The following is a 19,373-nucleotide window of genomic DNA, read 5'->3' on the forward strand; positions in this document are numbered from 1 at the left end:
TGCCCAGCTCAGCTCCTCCAATTTTCAGCTCCTCCAATTTCAGTTCCTCCAATTTTGGAGAATAGAAGCAGTTCAGCTCCTCCAATTTTAAGCTCAGCTTCAGTCTTCAGCTTCCTCTCTTCATTTCCTCCGATTTTCAGCTTTCTCTCTTCGATTTTCAACTCAGCTTCAGTCGATTTGAAGTTCTGGAGAATGGAAATCGTGTGGATTTTTTAGCTATGTTCTGGAGCGTAAAAATCGTTTGGATTTTTCAGCTCAGCTTCCTCTTTAAGACCCAATGTTTTTAAAAAAATATTTTAACAATTATTTTTTTGGCCAATAAAAATGGGAGGGAGGGAAATGTTGGAGTGAATATAATATTTTGGTGAAATTTTTTAGGCCACACTTCTGAAGTGTTGTTTTTACAATTATAAACATAGGACCCTATAAAAGTGTGGCCATATATATAAATAATTGTTGCCATTTATTTCATACTATGACAACACTTAAAAAGTGTAGCATATACCATTAAAGGGTACACTTTACAAGTGTTGCCAATATTATTATTGCCAGAACATAAAAATTTAGGCTATATTTTAAAAGTGTTCCCAAAAATACTTTATGCAACACTTTTCAAGCGTTGCTCAGATTTAGTGTGGCCATAGGCCAAAAATGGTGTAGTAAGTGTTGTTGCGTGGTTGAATTCTTTGCGTTGCTTGGTTTCGCCTTTGCCCACATCATTTATTTGTCTGCTTCTGATGTTGGTATCCTGAATTAGCTTACATTTCTTGCCATATTCAAACGTGTTGGTGTGATTGTTAGATCTATCATCTAATTTTGTGTGTTTAATCAATTTTTATTTGTGGATTGTTAATCAACTTGTTAGATGTCATTCTAAGCCTATTGTAGTTTAAATATCGTGTTTAAATTTCTTTAAATTATGGATTTGTGGTTATAACATGTTGGGTTTGGAATATGTGAATTATTAGTAACCCAAATCACATGAAACTACATTATTTTCCCAAAAATGGAATGGGTAACGTCGTTATTAAGGGCAAAAGGCATTATTTGGTTGATTCTAGATAATTTGGGGGAAGTCTGAGTACCTAGGGTTGGTAATGTCATGGTCTTGGTGTGAATTGCATAAAATAGGGCTTTAATTTGGCTATAATAGATTGTGCATTGATAATTGGTGGTCAGGGTAAAAATCAAGCACGAAAGACCGTTCGGCGAGCTTAGTCGAGCTCACTAAATCACTCTAGGGTTCACCAACTAACCCCATCGCCCATTTTGTCTCAAAATATATATGTTTCATTCTAGAACATTTGGCGATACATCTATACTCACCGAGTTTACTCGTCGACTTGTTCAATGCCTTTTTTATCTCCATTTTTCAATGCTAACTATTTGAAATCATTATGCGATATTCGGCGGGCTACCTTTGTCTTACCAGGCACTTCACTGAATCGACTTGTACCTTGTCGATTTGTGGTAATTTTTATAATTTTGAGTTTTATGATTTTTGGTGAGCCTTTTAAGGCTCACCGAATGAACTCTGTGACTCGCTGAGTGGATCGACAAGTTTTCCTTCAAATTTTAAGATTTATACTTCACTATCCTCTTGCAACCACATTTGTTTGATTTGTATAGTTTTTTCAGGTAAGGCGATACCAAAGGTTCCCGTCAAGGGTCCCAAACAACGTGAAAAGGCCAAAAGGAATAATTATTGCTACAACAGTTACACCTCTAAGATCAATAATACCAAAACTTCCTCCAACAGGGGGAAAGACACAGGAAAGGGGAAAAAACTTGTGGAGCCAAGTCCAAACAATTCTAGCTCTAATAATATGGGTGTCTACTCTACCCCCTTACTACATCTCAGTGTGATAATGAAGAAGAGATTGGGTCTAGATCTAAGGTCTATGAGTCTGAACTAGCGGATGATCAGAACGTCAAGCAGAGACTTGATAAGTTGCGCTCTAAAGAACTACATGATCCAAAGAGACTCCGAGTACTCAAGATGCCTCACCCACCACGAATACAGGCAGAAAAGTAGGCACCCCAAGTGCACCCACCCAAGCACCCTTTTTGCGATAAATGAATAGGTTTAGGGTTGTAACGTTTAGAATTATTCTCGAGGAAAAGAGGTTGTACACCAATGGTATTGTCGACCAATATCCGATAGTATGGGAGAAGATCCGCATCCACGAGTTTGAACTTTTTTGACACAACCCAGAGGCCCCTATATACCTTCTTGAGTCCGAGAGTTCTGTGACGAGTACAGGAAACTAATCTCAAAAGGCAAGAAGAAAACCAGTTTGTTTGCACTAGTTGATTATCTTGTGGTGCGGGGTAACAAGGTAAAGTGCAACAGTACAGACTTAAATGAGGTATTGGGGTGCACAGTCCAGATAATCCATTTCTTAGAAGACAAAATTCAGAAGAAGAATATAGAGGGTCTTAATGGGTGGTTCACCCTTTAATCTCTGATATCACGCCTCCACAGATTGAGTTAGGGGTCCTGATTGAGAAAAAGGACACGAATAACGATGCTAGATATTGATTAGGGTTCATCAGCAACATACTCATGCCATCACAAAATAAGTCTATTCTCTGGCATTCGGAGGCTGCACTTTTGGGGTGCATTATTTATCATAGAGGTCGATCTCTGGTTGATTATTGAGAGGAAGATGGCATGAGATCCATGAAAACACAAGCCTCACTACCATTCTCGATGCTTATAATAGAGTTGTGACGACAAACCATAGTGCTAACTATGGCAAATACAGTTGTGGAAGTGACTCTCACTTTCTCTACTAACATCCGAAGGATTGAGGCAGAATATACTAGAGATGAGGCTGAGTGGAGGAGGACAGCCCCGGTGCACACATCACTGGCTATATATTTGGAGACCTTGGAGATATACGCTACTCCTTCTTCACAAGCCGGTAAGCCATCAAGTACACCTAGTTCTTCTTGTCTTACTACTTGTGTTGTTTTTGTTGTCTCCCAAACCCCGTTGACACACTTCATGTTGTATAAGATGGTCAATAAACCCATTTAGCCGATGTGCGTGCTTTTGGGGTCGATGCACCTATCCCATGGTTGATTGAGTCGTCCATTGTTGATACTCTCACTCCCATCTAATATGAGTTATGACTGTTGAGAGAGTTGATCACTGCTCATGGTCTAGCACTTTACACCCTCACCGTGTGAGTTGAGACATATGAGTAATGAGGTCGACAATTTGAGGATGTGTTAGCCATGAAGGCTGATGTTATAGGATTAATACGGGATGTGGATGATCTCAAATCCACTAATATTTCCATGTTGTTTGGTGGAGCTGATATCCTTTTAAATCTTAGTTAACAGATACCAGTTGTTCCTGAGATCTTTCTGGCTATCATTACCAGAGATGCTGTTATTGCTGATGCACAGGAGCAGTAAGACAATCCCGAAACAGATGAGGAGGAGCTTAGGACCCACGATGCCATTATATTTGAGAAATTGAAGGACATTGAGGATGAATTTGTATTGACAGCTGTGGAGGCCTCACTTGAGGACAACTTGATCATTCGCCCAAGTGGAGTGCAACCCACTATTGGAGTAGAGTCGTGCACTAATACTTCGATTGGGAGAGCCCGTGATGCTTAACGTTCACCTTAGACTTAGCCCAACATGGGGATCTTGAATCTCCTCTTGCTTTATTGTTGAGACATTTAGTTACCTACCAAAAACATAGGGAAAGGTCCAAGTGTTCTTGGAAAGAGACCATTGAAGCATTGTTTAGGAAAAGGGAAAGAATATGGGTTAGTACAAACCACATATACTAAGTATGGAAACATATACACATACAACCATTGAAATCATGCATAAAAAAAGAAGTAGTTCAAACCATGCTAAGTCACTTTCAAAAGCCTTTATGTACAATTAGGAACACATATAAGCCAATGATCACATATTCACTTAAAACAAGTCCATATTCAGTCACAACACTAACATTATCATATAGTCAAAACAACATGGATATTATCAACATAAAGTCATATCAACATGAATGGGATCATATTAAGATCATATATTTATAATAACTCCAACACAATGTCATAACAACAATTCATGTACAAGAGTTCATATAATTCCAACATATCAGAACCTTACTAACAACCCCTTCCCAAGCCTACAAGTGCAATGCATATGTGAAGCCCCATAACCCCACCTAATCAAGTAAACCAAGTAAAGGATCATAAGCAATGTCTATATTTCATATATCTTCACATCATGCATATTAATAATCATGTGCATCAATAAAACTAACATCATATAGAATCATCAACATGTAAAGTAATCATTTACATTTCATTCATATCATAAGTACATAAGAACAACCTCTTAGGACTTCCATTAAGGTCAACTTATGCCATGTATAAGTAGAGTCTCATACCCCTACCTAAACTAAGTGGAACCCCTTAAGTCACCCTCGTTAGTGTTCACTTTATAAGTTTCATGTTACTTTGGGAACAATCGCCGTAACCGACAATAGACCATGTGAGCTAAACATGAAATCCGGTCTCATGAAACCCTACACAGAAAGAAGGTGGTCTACTTTCCAAGGTAAATCCAAAACAGGAACATAGCATTCTAGGTGGATACACTAGTAGTATTCCTATGGAGGCAACATAGTTAAGTAACTAGAAGATATGTTTTGAACCCTCTACGTACCCATTAGCATTGGAGTCCTCATCTCATGAGAACATTTGGTGAATCTCCCTTCTATGGGGAGTCAACACCTCTCATGTAAAGTTCACTTGGTGTTAAGATAAAGTCCCTTTTGAAATGTCTTTAAGCCTTTATTAATCATCATATATTATTATAGGCCATAGAGACTAACACATTGTATATTATGTAATTAGTTCATTAGGCATTGCATGAGAATGTCCTTTCATAACAACCCTTCATTTGTGATATCAACGCTTCATAATCATATCATAGTAAGGCACACAAGTGATTCAAATTCAACCTTGTATCATCATACCCTTAACATGATCTCACATTTTACATAGTCAAGAAATTTCATCATATTCATCGTATCATTATCTTCTTAATCTAATCATAAACAATACTTCAATTGAATACAATTATCAAGTATAAGCCATCATTGTTGAAGTAAAAAACTTAATATCACAACGTCTTACCACATAGCCTTCATAAGACTCCTTCAAAATCTTACCATCAATCCAACCATATTCATCCATAAATCCACTTAATAACATCATATAATAGTAATTCATACAAGACCTAAGTCAATTGCATCATCACTCATCAATTCAACCTCAATTCATAACCTATGGTTAGGGGGAAAAGGGTTCAATCATGAAATCTTCCATAGAACTAGGTTAAGGACTAAGAAATACAACAATCCATCTATCTATAATCATAACCTATACATTAGACTAATTCATATGTATTGATTACGTTGACTAAACGAGAAGCCTATGTAAGCTTAACTAAATGAAGAGTCTATTTAAACTCCATATGTGATATGTGAGAGGTCTATGTATTCCTCACCATGTAAGAGTTTTTAATTTTCCACATTTTGACCTATAACATGTTATGAAGAATACAAAAAGTTTGTCCGAGTCCTTTCCGAGGACGACGACACCGGTTACGTCTAGGGGGTGCTCCCCGGTCATGACACTAATCCCCTAATTAATTAATTAAGAAATTACCTAACCACCCTAACTTAATAGAGAATGAGACACTGAAGTGGGGTTCCAATGACGGAACCCCATCTATAGTCCGTAGACAAGACCACGACGCTGTACTAGCAGCCCGTGGTTCTAATCAGAGTGTCCATTTCTGGCCATTTTTGGGAAAATGGCTAAGTCTTAACAAAAGGCCACCAACGACGGGCCATTGACCCATCGACGGCTCTTCGACTACAACCGTCGAAATACAACTTTTAGGGTCAAATGCAAGGGTCCTTCTCAAGGACCCTTAGGGTGGTCTTTGGGGAGTCTTACTTGAACGTTTTGACCCTAAATACACTCTAAAATGTGTTTAACACCTTTTTACTGAATTAGACTAAATTATGACTCTTAAAACCCCTTGAAACATACCAAGGCACACTAGCTCAACTTTTACATATCTCCGGACGTCATGGTAGTTTCTCGATGTTTTGACTCTAACATACTAATTGAGTTTATTACTTTTGTTTAGGCCTGAAACTTTTTTTTAAGGTTTGGTTCATCTAGTGAGGCTCTATACTAAGTCATGAACTTTTGGAGAATGTATTGGGAGGGGTAAAATTATAGTTTTACAATGTTTCCTAAAATGATAAACTGAGTCATTGACATGCTCAAATTACATCTCCCTAAAGAAGTATAAGCGATCGTTGTCAAATAAAGAACCCAACTTGTAGGTTGGATCGATCCCACGAGTAATATGATTCAGATATAAACTTAACTCAGTATTATATTTGTTTAGTCTAATGTTTTTTGAGACAAGTAACCAGGGTTGGGGGGGTTGTAAGCAAGTAACAGAATTGATGTTTTCATGGTTCCATTAAATCAGGAACTTTTAGTTTAGTCATGTAGCATATATGGTTTGTGTGGTATTGATCTCGAGGTCATTGTTGGGGAGTGTTTTTTTATGCCGAGGTGATTCCCACTGAGTGTTATTGATGCTAAGTTCATTTTTGTTGAGGTTTCCAGCAAGTGTTATTGATAACAAGGTCATTATCGACGAGTTCACGGACTATGGGTGTTCCCCATAAGTCCCGATTACTATTTATGCATACTAATTTTGATAGTTATGGTTGGTGAATTAGATTTTTGTGCTTGATGATCTTGAGACTCTTGATTGACCTTGATAGTTGTGATAAATTAACTTGAATATTGTGAGTGATGAGTGTGATCTTTGTGATTTGATGAAATGTAACTATTCGATGTGACTATGAAACCTTAATCGCTTATTGTGAACAATTACGTTGACATGATTTCTTTGCAGGTTGTAATGATGGTGTTTCAGTTGGGATGAAAGGAGTTCTCGTTTTCTATCTAGTTTTCCTTATCATAGTGGATTGTTTGTGGAGTACTGTATCGTTTGGTACTCACTCCTTGTTTTTTAAATTGCTGTAGGTTCCAACCCTGGATCCGTGTGATTCTTATTCTTCTAGTTATAACTAAGGATTTTTCGTGGACACATCAAAGGTTGTTGCTTGTTATCACGGTGAGCCCTATGTTTCTTACTTAAGTTTTATTTTATTTAAGAGACAATGACATCAAAACTTTTATTTATATTTCAAAATATCTATTATTACACTAATGGTTTGTACAGGTGACAACCAAATTCTGGAGGTATTTTAGAAAGACCAAGTTTTTTTATTTATGTTTATGAATTTTTTTCTACATTTGTATCTTATTGTTGGTTTTAGGATGACTTTTATTGGTGGTATTAGACGAGTGTCATCACGTCCATTTTTAGTTTGTGACAAATGGTATTAGATTCAAGCTCATAGGTCTCACGTGTTAACAAGCCAACTCTTAGTAGAGTAATAAGGATCGGTAAAGAGAAATTTGTACTTATCTTCGAGAGGCTACAAAGGTTGTTAGATAACTTTCTTTCATTCATTATTTCTTATTGTGTGTAATTAAATTTGCTAGTACTAAATTCTTGTATATTATATTGGAAGATGGTGAGTATTAAAGCTTTTATTTCTAGTTGTAGGGGTATCTAGTCCTCGAGGCAGTTAGTGGTACCCCAGCTAGGGTAGGGTAAGGTCTCGTGCAAGAGTTCATGCTCATGGAGTATCGCCAATTAGAGGTCTTACCCATGGAGCGACACCAACTAGAGATCACGCTAGAGAGGTCTCCCCTCAATCATATGTTGAGGTTGGTGAGGACTACGATCCTCATGACTTCATAATTCCTATTTTTCACGATACTATGTTAAGAATGTAGGGTGTATTAGAGATCTTCTCTCACGATGATACAACATGCAGAACACAAGATTCCATATGAGAGTGGGAGCACAGACCCCAAGCAACATCAAGCTCCAATTATTTATGATCAACTTGGTTAGACACCTATAGGTCCTGCACTAGTTGTTGGTGTACAGGTTGCTCCTGGTGTAATCCTTTCAGAAGATGAAACCACTAGTTTCTGGGTGGTAAAAGCGGGGATGCTCATGAGTTCTTGACTTGATGCCACGAGATGCTAGAGGTGATGGGTATTGTCAAATTGCATATTGCTCGTTTTATTGCACGCTAGCTCTGTAGACCTACTAGAGTGTAGGGGAGGACATGTGTGAGGTATAGACAAGTTGAATATCATTCGGTAGAGTAGGATTTGTTCTCTAGTGATTTTTAGGACCGCCTCATCCCTTAAATCGTTATGGAAGTGAGTCGTTTGAGATTTAATGATTAAAGACAAGGTAGTTTGTCAATTACAGAGTATGAATGTTACGTCCCTAAAACGAACTAGGTGAAACAAGAGCCAAGCATGTGTGTGATGAGGTATTTAAGTCCTTAAATGGTTAATTATGGTGTTAGTAGGCAGTGTGTGAAGTTTGGTGATGTTTGGAGGTCAAACGTCAAAGAACGTCCATGACGTTCGAAGATGTGCCTTGGAATGTGCTTGGGTGTCTTAGTATGTTTTGACAAATTTTACATGTTCGTTTTTGTTGAATATTATGTGAGGGGACCCTATGACCTAGATGAAAATGTATAGGGGTTCAAAGTGTGGGTATGACTCCACCGATGACCCAAGACTTGGCAACAAAACTGCCAAGACTGCCTCAATCAAAACCCCTCACCTATGACCAGTAGGCTGAACGATGCCCCGAGCTCCACCCCTAGTGGTGGGAGATTATACCCCATGTGAACAGCCTCAGATCCAATAGACTCCCCAGCATGGCGGGCCGTGGACCAAGTGACGCCCCGTAGATAGGGGTCCGTCGATGGTCACTGTAAAGCTGTAGGAAATTCTGCCAAGGCTTGGGGTGTTTTGGTATATTCACCCCAAGTCTTTTTTGAACCATGAATGATTATTTTAGGGTATTTAGGGTATTTTGAGTTGGTTTAAAGTCCTATACCTAGAAAATACTTCATTTTCAAATATAAACCCCTCCCTCAAGAAAGAACTCTCTCAAACTCCATAGAAACTAAAACTCAAGGAAGGCCTAGATGTGAATGTTTTGGACGTTTTCCTCATCAAAATTTCGTGGGTTTTTTCTCGTGAAGGTATGGTAGTTCATCCTTGAACCTTATTTCATTCAAGGAGCCATTACAAAGAAATTCAAAAACGGTTTTCAAACTCCAAACCCTTCTATTTTTTACTCTAAGCATGGGTCTTGCATGAAAATTTTTAATGAATGTATTATGACATTATCCAATGTTAGTTGAGGATTTTAAGGTTAAAAAATCAATAAACCCATGCTCATTCAATTTCTCAACTTTTGGCTTAAGAAGTGGGTTTAATGTACATGATTGTATACTGTTAGAACTATGGTTTTCTTTATGTTATAATGTGATTTAGCTACTGCCTTAAGGACTATTTTATGATAAATTATTGGATAAATTGAGAATAGGTGGTGAAAGCTTGGATGAATGATAAGTTTGTTATATTGTTTAGTTCTTATGAAATTCTCTTGAGTGGTATGGTCCACCTTTAGTAGCGGTATTTATGTGAAATATATGGATATATGTATGAATGTGTGAATTGTGAATATGGACTTGAATGCATAGCATGTGAAGTGGAGTGATGATTTGAATGATATGTATGTGGTGTTCTTGTGAAATTGTTAAGATGTGACTTGAAGACATCATGTCTAAATGAAGTGTATATATATATGTGTGGAGCATGATAGTGTGAGAAACATGGTAGTGTGTAGGTGTAAGCATGTTTAGAAGTCAATATCATGAACATGGTGATTATGTGAAAGATGTGCTCACATGTACTCACACACACACTATGAATGAATAAATGAAGTTAATGATTGTGAATGGGGAATTGTAGGGTGGACACTGTTCGTGAATAGAGATGAAGTGTCTATACCATTCCTTCTATTCTTATAGTATGAAAAAGGGGAGTTTTTGGGTGAACACTCTTCGTGAGTTGAGATGAAGTTTTTAATAGCAACCTCACCATTCCCAAGAGCTTTCTAAGATAGGTTGAAGGTTGAATACCCTTCGAGAGTTGAGATGTGGTGTTCAAAAGCAACCTCTAGGGATAAGTACCCTTCGTGAGTTGAGATGTGGTGCTAATTAGCTATCCCTTAACCTATAGTTAATGAATGTTTAAGACTCCGTAGGGGAGTTATGCTAAGCACCGAGAGTATTTGAAAAAGGGGCGGGTACACTTTGTGAGTATAGATGATTCACCCAATGTACCTCTTGAGATGAGACTCCTCTTTAGTAGAGAATGAGTTACTAAGAAGCAATCTCCTTATCCCTTACCTATGCGCCTACCTAGGAGTAGCTGTTTGAGAATCCATGTAAAGGCTCAAGAATGACCCTACCTTAAGCAAGTAGGGATCCCTCATCCGGTAGAGGTTAATACAAGGATTCCATGTTTAGCTCTCGTGGTCTATGTCGGTTAAAGCTAGTCCCCACAACAGTATGTAATGAACTAAGTCTTCTAAAGGGTGTACTACTTAGGGTAGGTGGTGGTATGGGAAGCTATCTATCCATTGCACAAGTAGGCATTTGGAGGGTCTTGGTGTGTCTTTATATGAATGAATGAATGGGTCATTATGCAATGCAAATGAAGTTATGTGACTTAGTGTCTAATGTTAACCAAGCATGATAAGATTATGTCTTGTATGATGAAAGTTATGAATTAGAAATGTGGTGCGCCTAATCTAAGGGGATCTTCAAGGATCACTTGGAGGGAGTAGTATTATGGGATGCCACTCTCACATTGCACTATGTGTAATTTAGGGGTTCCCTTGCATAAGGGTCCTTATGTGAAGTCCGTAAATGTAAGCATATTCGTTAGTGTCTTTGATGTTGAGTGTGGTCTTGTTACCGTGTGAAGTAAGCCTATGGTCGGTGTTCTTGAGGATCTCTTGGGTGTGTATTGAAGGGATTAAATGGGCGTTTTCTTAATGTCTTACCTTGGCAAATCTTAGGATAACCTTGGTTAGGGAAACTTCAAGGGAAATGAGTTCGCTGTAAGAAGAAATGAAAGTGGTTCACTGTAAGGTTTCTTGAGTTTACTGTAAGGTGTATTTTAATCTAAATTCATAATAGGCATGGAAGACAAGATTCTATGACTAGATAATCATCAATTACAATACTACATGCTCATATTCACTCAATTCATTCATCAACATTCATGAAATTGGGATATAGGGTGCACATGGGTTCTTGAAAGATTTTCACAATAGAAATCATCAATTAATACCAATATAATAATAATACAATGTAGATAACATAAATAAAATGATTTAAGAGTGAACGCATGGCTGGATCACAAAACCCTAGTTTGATCACAATTATAGATTTCGAAAAATACAAGTCTTTAAGGGCTTCATGGAGAAACTAATTCATGAATCAATATATTAATACCTTAATTTATGATATTTAATGAATTTGAAGTGAAAAAGAATTAATCTTGAGTTTCCTAGCTTGAGTTCTTCCTTGTTCTTCAATGGTGGTCCAGAGAGAGAATTTGTGAGAGAGGGAAAATGGGTTTTGATTTTTTTGATTTGGAAGTTATGAAGAGTTGGTTGATTTAATTAGTTTGTGTATGTTAATATATCTAAAATTACCCAATTATACCTACCCCACAGATAATTGGCCAAGGGTGGAATTTACCAAACCACCCTTGGCTCGATAGAAACATGCACCAGTACGCAGGCTTGATCGACGGCCTCCAGTCGATGGACCGTCTTGGAAAGGCGTCGTTTTAGTCAAAGACTGGTCCAAATATCTATGTGTGGACTCACGAATCCAAACGACGGAGCGTGAGTCAATTCACGGGGCGTCGATGCCCTCATCGTTTGCACTCTGTTTTTTGGCAGTTTTTTAGGGTCAATTGTTAGGTCCTCCTCAAGGACCTTTAGGGTTTTCCTTGGGGAGTCGTACCTAGAATTTTTGACCCTAAGCAAACTCTAAGGGGTATTCCAAACCTTTCACCATGTTTGACCTTTTTCCGACTCTTTAAATCCCTTGAAACACACCAAGACACAGTAGTTCGTTTTCACAAGCCTCCGGGCATCATGGTCGTTTCTTGACGTTTTGATTCTAACACTTCCTATTTAAGTTTATTACCTTTTTTAATCTTAGTAACATTGTTTCAAGACGTATTTCATCCATTCAGGCTCTATCCTAAGTCATGAAACTTCCGGAGTATTGCATTTTCCCCCCTTTTGGACATTCGTCCCAGAATGTCACCTAAATCTTTTTATACGGAGGGAAAGAGACTTAATACTAGTAGCCCAACAAACTAGATCGACAACATTAATATAATAATCATGAGTCACAGCTCATAGGATGAATACTCAACTCCATCCAACACAAACACAAAGCATTACACATAACAACTCAATTCACAATTTATTACATATAAGAGCTCAACATTTCATATCACATAATGAGGAACTACCTTCTCAATCTTCAGCATGAGCTCAACATGAACATCAAGATTTACCATACAATTCTTCTTTCAAGCAACATTGAACATGCTTGTTACAATTTCATATGACACATCCCATAACACATAACATGCAAGTGCAATTTAGCAATGAGAACAAATTTCATAATAACTCAATTTAAGCATGAACCTTTACAATGACATATACATACATTATTTATAATTTCATTAAAAGAGGAACCACTAACATCAACTTTGACTAGGATTTCGAGGAAAGAGATGAGGATAGTGGGACTTCATGTCGGCCTTGGCCTCCATGTTGCTCCCTCAACTAGGTGGTTTATCCATAAGACTTTTATGGAGGAAATCTCTTTATTCCTTAATTTCTTGACTTGACGATCGAGGATTTAAACTGGAACTTCTTCATAAGAAAGGTTCTCATTCACTCCTAAACCTTTAATCGGGAGGATAGACACCGCTCGCCAATATTTTTTTTGAGCATAGAGATAAGAAATAGCAGGTGAACCGGGGCTAAGTAACATGGTAATTTCAACTCATAAGCCACTTTTCTGACCTGTTTCAATATCTCATAAGGGCCCGCATACCGGGGAATAAGCTTTCCTTTTTTACCAAATCTCATCACCCCTATCATGGGTGAAATCTTCAAGTAGACCCAATCACCTATTTCAAATTCAATATCTCTTCTTCTATTGTCGGTATAAGATATTTGCTGACTATAGGGTGCTTTGAACTTATCCCTTATCATTCAAACTTTCTCCATAGCCTCGTAGACTATCTCGGGACCAAGGAGTGAAAACTCACCAACCTCAAACCACCTAAATGGTAATCTACATCTCCTACCATAGATTTCTTCAAGGGGTCATTAAAATACTCGAATGGTAGCTATTATTGTAGGAGAACTGTATCAATGGTAGGTGATCGTCCCAACAAACCTTGAAGTCAATGACACAAGCCCTCAATATATAATGTAGGGTTTGGATGGTGCGCTCCGTTGAGGATGAAAAGTGATACTAAGTTTCACTTGAGTACCAAGCCCTTTTGGAAAGACCTCCAAAAACAAGAAGTGGATTGGGCACCTCAATCCGAGATGATGGACAAAGGAGTCCCTACACCCTCACAATTTTAGTATGTTACAATCTAGCATATTCCTCCACCGAATAAGTAGATTTGACGGGGATAAAATAGGCAGATTTTGCCAATCTATAAACAATAACCAATATGGAATCATTTTGTCTCCAGTTACAGGGCAAACCTAAAACGAAGTCCATATTGATATTATCCCATTTTGAAGTAGGGACATCCATTACTTGAGTTAAACCCCCTGTTATTTGATGTTCGACCTTTACTTGTTGACAATTAGGACATTTAGCCACAACTCACTATATCCCTCTTTAGACCTTCCCACCAATAGACCTCTTGAAGATGACGATACATTTTGGTGCCACCCGGATGAATTTAATATTAGGAACCATCAGATACTTCCAAAATTTGTCTTCTCAAGTCATCAACATCTGGTATGCACAACCTACCTTCGTACCTAAGTACCCCATGCCCCCAGTAGAATGACTCATTGAGCTTACTAAGAACTGATTCCTTCAACTCCATCAATAGAGGATCAGGATGTTGCTTAGACTTCACCTCAACCACTAAAGATGACTCAGAGTTACAATGAAAGATGAAACCCCCTTTTGGAGAATCTTCTAACCGAACACCCAACCAGGCCAATCTATGAACATCTTTCACTAGCTCTTGCTTACCCTCTTAAACATGAGCCATAGTAATTTGACTCAAAGCATTCACAACCAACATTTGTTTTCCCGGGGTGGTAAAGGACACTCATGTCATAGTCCATCAAGATCTCTAACCACCTTGTCGGGGATTCAACTCCTTTTGAGTAAACACGGATTGGATACATTTATGGTCGTTGAATACGTCTACATGCACACCATATAGGTATTGTCTCCATATTTTCAATGCAAATACTATGGCCGCTAATTCGAGATCATGAGTTTGCACAGTTTTTCTCATGCACCTTGAGTTGTCTAGATGTGTATACTATCACCTTACCATTTTTCATAAGGACACAACCCAACCCTACTCGAGAAGCGTCATAATATATCACAAACCCTTCTGTTACCTCCGGCAAGGCCAATATCGAAGAGGAGGTAAGCTTGTCTTTCAATATTTGGAAATTCTTCTCACATGTCTCCAACGATATAAACTTAGACTTCTTTTAAGTCAAGTCCATCAACGGAGATGCCATAGAGTAAAATCCCTCAACAAACCTCCTATAGTACCCAGCCAAACCGAAAAAGCTTCGAATGTTGGTAGGACTCAAAGGTCAAGAACTACTTTTAACCGCTTTCATTTTTATTGGATATACTCTTACCCCTTCACTAGACATAATCTGACCAATAAAAGCAACCGATCTCAACTAAAACTCACACTTACTATATTTGGCATGGAGTTGGGCATCCTTGAGGACTTGCAAGACTATCCTCAAATGGTTCACATGGTTACCCTCACTTTTAGAATATATCAAGATGTCATCAATAAAGACAATCACAAACTAATCAAGGTAGTTTCTAAAATCTTATTTCATAAGGTCCATCAAAGACATCGGGACATTTGTTAGACCAAAAGACATGACTCAGAATTCAAAATGACCATATATAGTTCAGAAAGTCGTCTTGGGTGTGTCAACTTCTTAACTCTTTAGTTGATGATACCCTAACCTCAAATCAATTTTTGAGAAGTAGCTTGACCCTTGGAGTTGGTCAAACAAATCGTCAATCCTAGGGAAAGGATACTTGCTCTTTATGTGACCTTATTTAGTTGTCGGTAATCAATGCATATCGTAAAGGATCCATCCTTTTTCAACACAAACAACACCGGGTCACCCCATGGAAAAATACTTTGTTGTATGAAACCTTTCTTTAGTAAATCTTTGAGTTGAATCTTTAGTTCCTTCAACTCGGCCGGAGCCATCCGGTAAGGAGGAATAGAAATGGGTTTTGTATCCGACAATAAGCCAATGCCGAAGTCTATTTCCTGCTCTGGAGGAATTCCGGGTAAGTCATCGAGGAAGAATTCCAAAAAATCCTTCACTATGGGGACTAACTCTAGTAGGGAGTGTCGGACAGAAGATCCTTGACTCTCACAATATGATAGAGACATCCCTTAGAGATCAACTAACAAGCTTTAAGACATGAAATGATTTGAATTTTTTGGACAAGGTTTCCCCCTTTCCACTAAAAATGGGTTTATTTAGAAACTGAAACTTTACTACCCGATTTTTACAATCGATGGAAGAAAAAGAAAAATATAGCCAATCCATCAAAAAAATAACATCAAAGTCCAACATATCTAGTTCTACCGAATCCACCAATGCGACTTTGTTGGGAAATGAAACGGGACAACCCCTATAACCTCTTTTAACAAGTACGGAATCACCCACTAGGGTGGAAACCAAAAAAAGTTCATGGAAAACATGGGGAAATATGTAAAACTTCATGGACACTAAAGGGGTTACAAATTATAAAGTGGCAGCGGGATCTAGTAAATCATAGACATTAATGGAAAACACTTGTAACATAACGGTGACAACATCGGGAGAATCCTCTTGATCACCCTTAGAGCGGAGAGCATAAAAGCGATTCGTCTTAAGAGCATCGGGGTTTGGAGCATTGATGAGAGCTTGGGTGTTTTCCCTTTCTATGGTCGCACAGATTGGACAATCTTTCAATTGGTGTCCACTTTTCCCACATCCATAGAAAACACCCATACCAGCAAGACACTTTCCTTCATGCTTTTTACCAGACATGGCAAAAGTAGTTCTTTCAACAAAAGGGCCACTCTTATCTTCTCCTTGAGGCTTAGGGGTAGTCCTACTCCTTGATTGGGCTTTGGAGTATTGGAGGGACTTGGATTAGAAAATCTCTTTTTGAACCTTGTTTTATCTTGTATCTCAAATCTAGCTTTGAAGAAATTTCCCTCATTGGGCTTTGATCTCTTCAACTCCCTACCAACTTGCTTGATCTTTTATTCCTCAATTTGTTTGGCGTGGACCATAAGACGAGAAATGTCCATGCTTTGAATTAGCATAATCGACCTACATTCATTCACCACAAGTTCGGATATCCTCATAACAAACTTATTCATCTTGGCCCTGGAGTCTGCCACCATAGTGGGAGCATACTTTGATAGTTGAGTAAACTTGATGCTATACTCCTTCACACTCATATTCCCTTGACGAAGATTGATGAATTCATGCATTTTTCTCTCTCCTAGTTCCAAGGGAAATAAACTATTAAGGAAATCCATTTTGAATGACCCCCAAGTAATTCAGCCTTCTCTAACCGGCCTTTCATATTTCCATTGTTTATACCAAACTTTAGCCACATCTTTAAGTTGATAGGCGGCTAGTTCCTCCTTTCCTAGAGAAGTCACTCCCATGGAATCTACCACCTTGAATACTTCATCTATGAATCCTTGTGATTCTTCCTCCACCTTAGAGAATAAGAATGTAGGGAGATTCATCCTTGTGAAATCCCTTATTCTTGAAGCGGTAGTACTAGCATTGGGGTTCACTTGTACTCTAGCATCCCTAGCAACTTGGGTATCTTACACTTGAGTCAAACTATGGATTGAAGCCCTTATATCAACATTAACATATCCCATTCTTCAATAAGAACTTGAGGGTTTGAGGAACTTGAAGGGGAACCGCCTCATTTGCATTCTCCTCTTCGGCCCTCCTAGCATTATTCCTCCTTATATTCATGGCCTATAAGCATAAGAAAAGGATTGTTAGGAAAGATTTAATAAGAGTTAGGACTCCAAGAACGATCATAGAGTAATGATGAAAGGAAAGTTCCTAATCATATCTTAGACTCCTATTCATAAAGGTGGCGCGCTTCACATTTATGAATAAGACTCTACTAGATATGGTATGTGTGACATCAACCCTACTATTGTCCCAAAACCTTAGGCTCTGAGACCAAATTTGTAAAAACCGGAGAGTAACCCTCTAACGTTACCGGCGTACTCGACCCTGAAGGAGTCTTATACAAGCCCTTACCAAAATCGTCACTGCATAATGAACTTGAAATAATGAAAAAATTTAAAAACTTTACATATGAAGTATACTTAAGCTGCTCGTTTATCTATATATGAAGTTTACATAGACTTCTCATTTAACAACATAGCCAAATTCATTAACATAGTCCAATATTGTAACATGCACACCACCTATTAGTAAAACTTCAACAAAAGTCTTCAAATAGGGTCCTTATCCCTTTAGACACAATAGTCTTTAGAACAAATGTACATAAGAGAAGATTACTAAGTCTATTACATAAATAGAGAAAACATAAAGTGGTATCAAGTGCATATGTCCTCGGATCTTTGAGGACCTACTACAAGTCTTGGAGAATAGAAGTCCAAGCTTTCTTCAATAGTATAGGAGCAACCAATTAGCCGGAACCTTTACTCTTAATAGAAAAGGGAGAAAGAGATTAGTACAATAAATGCACTAAGTATGGATAAATTCATAAAAACCTTTAAAACATGAGAAAGGGACATTTACATCTAAGTATGCATTTTATGAAGTTTTAGAACTTCTTTACATCAACAAGATAACGCATAAGACCATACCCCGAAGATGTCCAAATTAGAATAAAGGCATGACCTTAGAACTTCCTAGGGTCCTCTTGTGCAATGTAGAGTTTGCATCCCATACTACCAACTCTACCATGCATTCCCATAGAAATCACTTTGGCCACACATATTACATTTACATTCATCATTCCAATAATCATAAGTGAGTTACATGCATCACAATGTTGGTGTATAAGAATATATTCACTTCAACTATTTTCCATATAACATACACATTCTTATATTACCTCTTGACTACAAAGAACTCTCTATAACGTCCTTCCAGCCTACTAGTGCAATGAACAAGTGAAGTCGCATACCCCGCTTTTACTTAGTAAACTTATTAGGATATCATAGTCTAGTTTATACTTCATTCATTACCTTATAACTTTTGGAAGATCAACCAAAATTGACATAGACCATAAGAGCTTACATGGAATTCGGTGAAAGCCCCACACCAAAAAGGGGTAGTTAAACTTGCCAAGGTAGAACCTACATACTAGCTACTATGTGGATCCACTAGCTATGTCATACGGGGGCACATAGTTAAGGGATAAGGAGATTGCTTCTAAGGACTCTACCTATTGCATTCGCGGAGGAGTACCCATCTCATGAGTATCACTAGGATGACCTAACCTCTTGCATTAACGGAAGGGTCTTTTCATCATTGGTCATATCCTCTCGGCGCTTAGTATACTTTCCCAACTTATTATCATTGTTCTTTGATTGCCCCTACATGTGCGAAGAGTCATGCATTTTCATTCTATACAATTTAACATATATCTCTTAGATTCATTAGGTTAGAATACACTTTCACCCTAGGATCATCATACATATGTGGGTAGCACTTTCACAATCTCAATTATAGTGTTTCATGAGGACTATATTTTCAATCAACACAAGAGAACAATTTCATTATACATAATACATGCCACTCCATAGATAAGGTTCAAAAAATTTAAAAACATACAAATTACCTTCTTGTATCCTTCCATAAATCATACACCTTGTAAGTAAATTCAAAGTCTATGTACAACATTCTTCATCATATAAACAACCCTAGAATTTACCCTCCTTTCAAGGTCATACATCAAGTATCATGATTACCCTCATCTAAATCAT

This window comes from Solanum pennellii, chromosome 10 (assembly GCF_001406875.1).
Source record: "Solanum pennellii chromosome 10, SPENNV200".
Classification (NCBI taxonomy): Eukaryota; Viridiplantae; Streptophyta; class Magnoliopsida; order Solanales; family Solanaceae; genus Solanum; species Solanum pennellii.